The following is a 6,619-nucleotide window of genomic DNA, read 5'->3' as shown; positions in this document are numbered from 1 at the left end:
GAAAAAGAGAGAAGGGGCAATGCTACTATCCTTTTTTCCACACTTGTGCTTCAAAGTAGCACCATGATCTTTATGATAGAGAGTCCCTTATTTTGTCAGTTTCATATACTAGTGGGAATTTTCATTATAGAACTTGGCTTGTATATTCCAATGACGGGCTTCCTCAAAATTCCCTAGGTCTTCGTGAGCAAGCAAGTTGGATGCACACCTACTTAGTTTCTTTTTGAGCTTTCATACACTTATAGATCTAGTGCATCTGTTGCATGGCAATCCCTACTTACTCACACTGATATCTATTGATGGGCATCTCCATAGCCCATTAATATGCCTAGTTGATGTGAGACCATCTCCTTCTTTTTGTCTTCTCCACAACCACCATTCTATTCCACTCATAGTTTTATATCCATGGCTCACGCTCATGTATTACGTGAGAGTTGAAAAGGTTTGAGAAAATCAAAGTATGAAACAATTGCTTGGCTTGTCATCGGGGTTGTGCATGATTTGAGCATTTTTTTGTGACGGAGATGTAGCATAGCCAAACTATATGATTTTGTAGGGATAAGCTTTCTTTCGCCATGTTATTTTGAGAAGACATGATTGCCATGTTAGTATGCTTGAAGTTTATTATTTTTATGCCAATATTAAACTTTTGTCTTGAATCTTTCGGATCTGAACATTCATACCACAATAAAGAAAATTACATTGATAAATATGTTAGGTAGCATTCCACATCAAAAATTCTGTTTTTATCATTTACCTACTCGAGGACGAGAAGGAATTAACCTTGGGGATGCTTGATACGTCTCCAACATATCTATAATTTTTTATTGTTCCATCCTATTATATTATCTGTTTTGGATGTTTAATGGGCTTTAATATGCTCTTTTATATTATTTTTGGGACTACCTATTAATCAAGGGCCTAGTGCCAGCTTCTATTTTTTTTGCCTATTTTAGAGTTTTGCAGAAAAGGCATACCAAACGAAGTCCAAACGGAATGAAACCTTCGCGATGATCTTTCTTGGACCAAAAGCAAACCAGAAGACCTGGAGATGAAGCCGGAGAAGCAACGAGGCATCCACAAGGTAGGAGTGCGCGCCCCCACCCTCATGGGCCCCTCGTAGCTCCACCGACCTAGTTCTTTCGCCTATATATACTCATATACCCTAAAAACATCATGGGGGCCACAAAACCACTTTCCACTTCTGCAACCTTCTGTACCCGTGAGATCCCATCTTGGGGCCTTTTCCGGCGATCTGCCAGAGGGGGATTCGATCATGGAGGGCTTCTACATCCACACCATTGCCTCTCCAATGAAGCGTGAGTAGTTTACCACAGACCTTGGGGTCCATAGTTATTAGCTAGATGGCTTCTTCTCTCTCTTTGATTCTCAATACAAATTTCTCCTCGATGTTCTTCGAGATCTATTCGATGTAATACTCTTTTGCGGTGTGTTTGCCAAATCCGATGAATTGTGGATTTATGATCAAGATTATCTACGAATATTATTTTGTTCATCTCTGAATTCTTATATACATGATTTGATATCTTTGCAAGTCTCTTCGAATTATCAATTTAGTTTGGCCTACTAGATTGATCTTTCTTGCCATGGGATAAGTCCTTAGCTTTGGGTTCAATCTTGAGGTATCCTTTCCCAGTGACAATAGGAGCAGCAAGGCATGTATTGTATTGTTGCCATCTAGGATAAAAAGATGGGGTTTTCATCATATTGCTTGAGTTAATTCCTCTACATCATGTCATCTTGCTAAATGCGTTACTCCATTCTTTATGAACTTAATACTCTAGATGCATGCTGGATAGCGGTCGATGTGTGTAGTAATAGTAGTAGATGCAGGCAGGAGTTGGACTACTTGACACGGACGTTATGCCTATGTTCATGATCATTGCTTTAGATGTCGTCATAATTATGCACTTTTCTATCAATTGCTCGGCAGTAATTCGTTCACCCACCGTAATATATGCTATCTCAAGAAAAGCCACTAGTGAAACCTATGCCCCTGGGGCTCTTTTCCATTATATTGAATCTCGTTTACATCTTGCTAGTTTCCAATCTACTATTTTGCAATCTTTACTTTCCAATCTATAAACCAAAAATACTAAAAATATTTACTTTATTATCTTTATCAGATCTCACTTTTGTGAGTCACCATGAAAGGATTGACAACCCCTTTATCGCGTTGGTTGCAAGTTTTTGATTGTTGGTGCAGGTATTCGATGACTTGTGCATCGTCTCCTACTGGATTGATACATTGGTTCTCAAAACTAAGGAAATACTTATGCTACTTTGCTGCATCACACTTTCCTCTTCAAGGGAAAACCAACGCAAGCTCAGGAGGTAGCATCACGGCTACTGAAAATGCCTCGGCTACTGAAAACCATCATGGTGGGTGGAGATGGTGGTTGACGAGGGAGCGCGACGGTTCAAATGCCTCGGCTACTACAATTTTACTATAAGGTCGGTGCTGGAGGAGTGTGGGCAACGGTTGAAGTACGGTGACTGCTAAAATTTGGGTAAAGGAATTGATGCGGGGCGGGAGTGCCCAAGATCACTCACAGTCCAATAAGAATATGCATGTATGATAATAAGGAAAAGTGGCGGAACCGCCGATTTTTGCAATGCTCATGGCGGGTAGTTTGTTCTTATATTTCTAGCTAGATGGTCTATCGCACATCTTCCTCCTACTTTCTAAATAAACTTACCCGCGTTTAGCTTGTGCAGTTGTGGTGATTTTATAGCGCACTTGCATCGTACAAGGTTAAGCTAGTACCTCCAGCATTTGCTCGCGCTTGCGTAGTCGTGGTGATTTTACAGCGCACTTGCGTCGCACACGGTTAAGCCAGCTCGTCATCACCCGGTATCCCCAAAACAGTTCCGGACTCCAATGCCCTTCGTTCAATATATCAATCTTCACCTTTGGACCATTCCGGAGTTCCTCGTCACATTCAGGATCTCATCCGGGACTGTGAACAACCTTCGGTAACCACCATAATGACTCAACTAGACTTATATCGTCACCAAACATTAAGTGTGTAGACCTTGCGGGTTCGAGAACTATGCATACATGACCGAGACACCTCTACGGTCAATAACAAATAGCGGGACCTGGGTGTCCATATTGGTTCCCACATATTCTACGAAGATCTTATCGGTCGAACCTCGATGTCAAGGATTCAGCTAATCCCGTATGTAGTTCCCTTTGTCTATCGGTATGTTACTTGCCCGAGATTCGATCGTCGGTATCTCCATACCTAGTTCAATCTCGTTACTGTCAAGTCTCTTTACTCGTTCTGTAATACAAGATCCTGTGGCTAACTCATTAGTCACATTGCTTGCAAGCTCCTTGTGATGTTGTATTACCAAGTGGGCCATGATATACCTCTCCATCATACGGAGTGACAAATCCCAGTATTGATCGATGCCAACTCACAAGACACCCTCGAAGATACCTATAGAGAACCTTTATAATCACCTAGTTACATTGCAACATCTGGTATGCACAATGTACTCCTTCGGTGTCAGTGAGTTACATGATCTCACGGTCATAGAAACATATACCTGACATGCAGAAAATGATAGCTATAAACTTGACACGGTCAGATGCTACATTTATAGTTTGGGTCTTATCCATCACATCATTCTCCTAATCTCATGGTCCCGTTATCAAATGACAACTCATGTCCATGGCTAGGAAACCATAGCCATCTTTTATCAACGAGCTAGTCCGGTAGAGGCTTACTAGGGACATGTTGTTATCTATGTATCCACACATGTATTCGAGTTTCCAATCAATACAATTGTCATGGGAAACCAAGGCCACCTAGGGGGCCATGAGCCCCTTGTTGTTCGGCGGGGGGATGACCATGTTGCACAAAGAGAGGAGAACGTCACGCGTGGCAGAGATCACACGGGCAGTTTTTACCCAGGTTTGGGCCGCCGGTGTAAAACCCTACTCCTGCTTTGGTGGATTGATGGTGGATAGTGGTGGAAACCTGGTGCTCTAGGCTGGCATGGTTGCCTTGGGGTGAGGGCAGTTACGTGCATATGAGTTTATGGGGGTCTGAATCCTTTCTATGGTTGCCGCGGGCCTCCTTTTATAGATCAAGGGGTCACCACAATGGCAAATCAGTCATTGTGCCCTGATTAGATAGCAAACAGTGCTATCATACCTAACTCTGCAGATAGGGTAGAGCGTATTAAATGCACCGCTTAGTGTCACATCATGGAATGCCCAGCAAGCCTTGCCGGGTTGTTCTACCACCATCTTGTCTATCTGCTTGACACATCGCTGGATGGGTGTCGGAGGTGATTTCCATAGTAAGTGGCTGCCATCTGGCAAAAATATCCACCTAGTCACTTGGGGGCTTGACAACGCACCGATCAATGACTTGCATCACCGCGAGGTGCAACGATGGAGCCTTGGCGGGGTATTTTGCCTTCGTTGTGCCTGGCAGGCCTGTCGGGACGGTCTTGATGCTTACCCTTGGAGCCACCTCAACCTCGCCAGGCTCGCCTGCCCAGCAAGGGAGGTCTTCCCTTACTGGTGTCTTGCTCCTTTGGCTTGACTTGGTCTTCTTGATCTGTCCTCTGATTTCTCAAAGAGTTGATCTCTTCAGCTTGGCCTTTTCTTGGATGTTGCAATCTTGTTGGCCCGATGAACTGCCGCCCGTGCATTAGTCATTTGTGTACCCCAACAGAAGCCCCCGGGCCTGAGCCATACGTGTCGCTCGGCATGTTGGGTTAGGCCCCAAAGAGTGCACAGACACTTGGCAAGATAAGGTTGTGCGTGCAACGGTTTGTCATGATGACTAGTCAATCCAGCGTCCACATCGCGTAATTATGCAGGTCATGGGGTCATGGGACTGCAATAGTTAATGTAAAACGTTAACTTTCTGATGAGTCGTGCCCTCCCCCACGTTCTTTCCCTTAAGAGATAAAAACGCAGACGGGCACTGCTCATTCACCGTCTGCCTTGCCCCTCCTCCATCTTCTTCCGCAAGCCAAGTGATTGCTCTTCCTTCTCTCACATATCCATCGGTGGCTTCCACCCAACTTCCTTCCCCATCCCGCCACAACTCGTAGAGATGGGGAAGAAAACCGCTGCTCTGAAGGGGAAGCGGACGTCTACCGCAAAGGAGGTGGCCGCTTAAGGGATTAAGCGGGTGGCGGATTTGGACAAGGAGCAAAGGGGATATGTCATCTTCTTCAATCTGCATGCGGATGTGCTGGAAGCGAGGTTTGGATATCTGTGGGGGAGGGAAGTCCCGAAAGGGCATGGAGCACCCAAGGTCTTAGTGGATGGGCAAGAGGATCCGCCAGATTCGTACCGATCCTTTTGCGCATAATTTATCTGTGGTCTCTGCCCTCCTTTCTTTGATTTGTTCGAAGAAATATTAGTGATCTATGGATTCTTTCTTATGGATTTTACGCCGAATGCAATGGCATGTATGGCAATTTTTGCCCATCTCTGCGAGAACTTCGTTGGGGTTGCCCCTAACGTCGATTTGTTCAGGCACTATTTTGTCCCGCGGGTGGAGAACAAGGCTCGGTGTTCCGGGAACATAAGCTCAATGTTGTGAGTGGCGAGGGAGAAATGGGATTACCTCCCTGGTCAGCAGCACGCACATGGGAAGAGTGGAGAGCAGATTGGTGCTGGATCCAAGATGAGAAAGCCCAGACTTCTGCCAAGCACGGGTAGAGTGTGCTGAATGTGGCAGCGATTAGAGGGAGGTCGTCCTTTCTGACGATAGGCTCTGCCCAGCAACAAATAGGATCACCCTCCTAAAGGCTGTCGGGCTAACCATCAAGCATGTGGGGGCTGACTTCCTTTTCCATCGAATTGCACCACTTCAGAAGAGGACTGGTTTGCCGGGTTGTATGGAGATGTCGCAGATAGGATGTGGGCCCCCGGGCTTGACCAACAACCGGCCAGTCTACAGACATGCTTGGTTGTGCGAACAATTGTTCGGCAGCCTTGGGCTGTTCAAGTTGCCGGCAACTGTCATCCCGCTAAACATCAACTCCGCTAGGGACCGGAATTTGACACTACTGGAATCAGAGATTTTGCCATCTGCCAGTTCTTTGCCGTCTGCTTGCGGACGACAAAAAAGATATTTGCCATCAGCTACCAAACAACAGACAACAAAGAACTAGCAGACGGCAAAGAAGGTCTTTGCCATCTGTCATTTCTTTGCCGTCTGCTGGCAGATGACAAAGAAATTTTGCCATCTGCCTGCGGACAGCAAAGAGGTGTTGGTGGGGTCCATTGGATGCCAGTACACTGCAACGGTCTAACCCCCCTCTTTGCCGTCTGCGGGCAGACGGCAAAGATTCTTTATTTGGCAGACGACAAAGAGGTTGGGCTTTTTTTTTTTTCGGGTAAAAAACATTTCCCCCACCTCCTCTATCTCTATCCCCTCCGTCTCCGCCCCCGCCCCTCTCTCTCTCCCGCTCGTCTCTCCGTCTCCCTCTCGCGGGGCGTACGGGGTGTCCGTCGACACCGCCTGACCCGGCAAGAAGGCCGGCGACGCCTGCCCCACAGCCGAGCGCCACACGACCCCGCCTCCCTCGACCCCGTGCCGCTGCGCCACCTCGCCTCCGC

The sequence above is a fragment of the Triticum dicoccoides genome, chromosome 7B, assembly GCF_002162155.2.
Source record: "Triticum dicoccoides isolate Atlit2015 ecotype Zavitan chromosome 7B, WEW_v2.0, whole genome shotgun sequence".
Lineage (NCBI taxonomy): Eukaryota > Viridiplantae > Streptophyta > Magnoliopsida > Poales > Poaceae > Triticum > Triticum dicoccoides.
The sequence above is the reverse complement of the archived record's forward strand: the minus strand, read 5'-3'. Positions refer to the sequence as shown.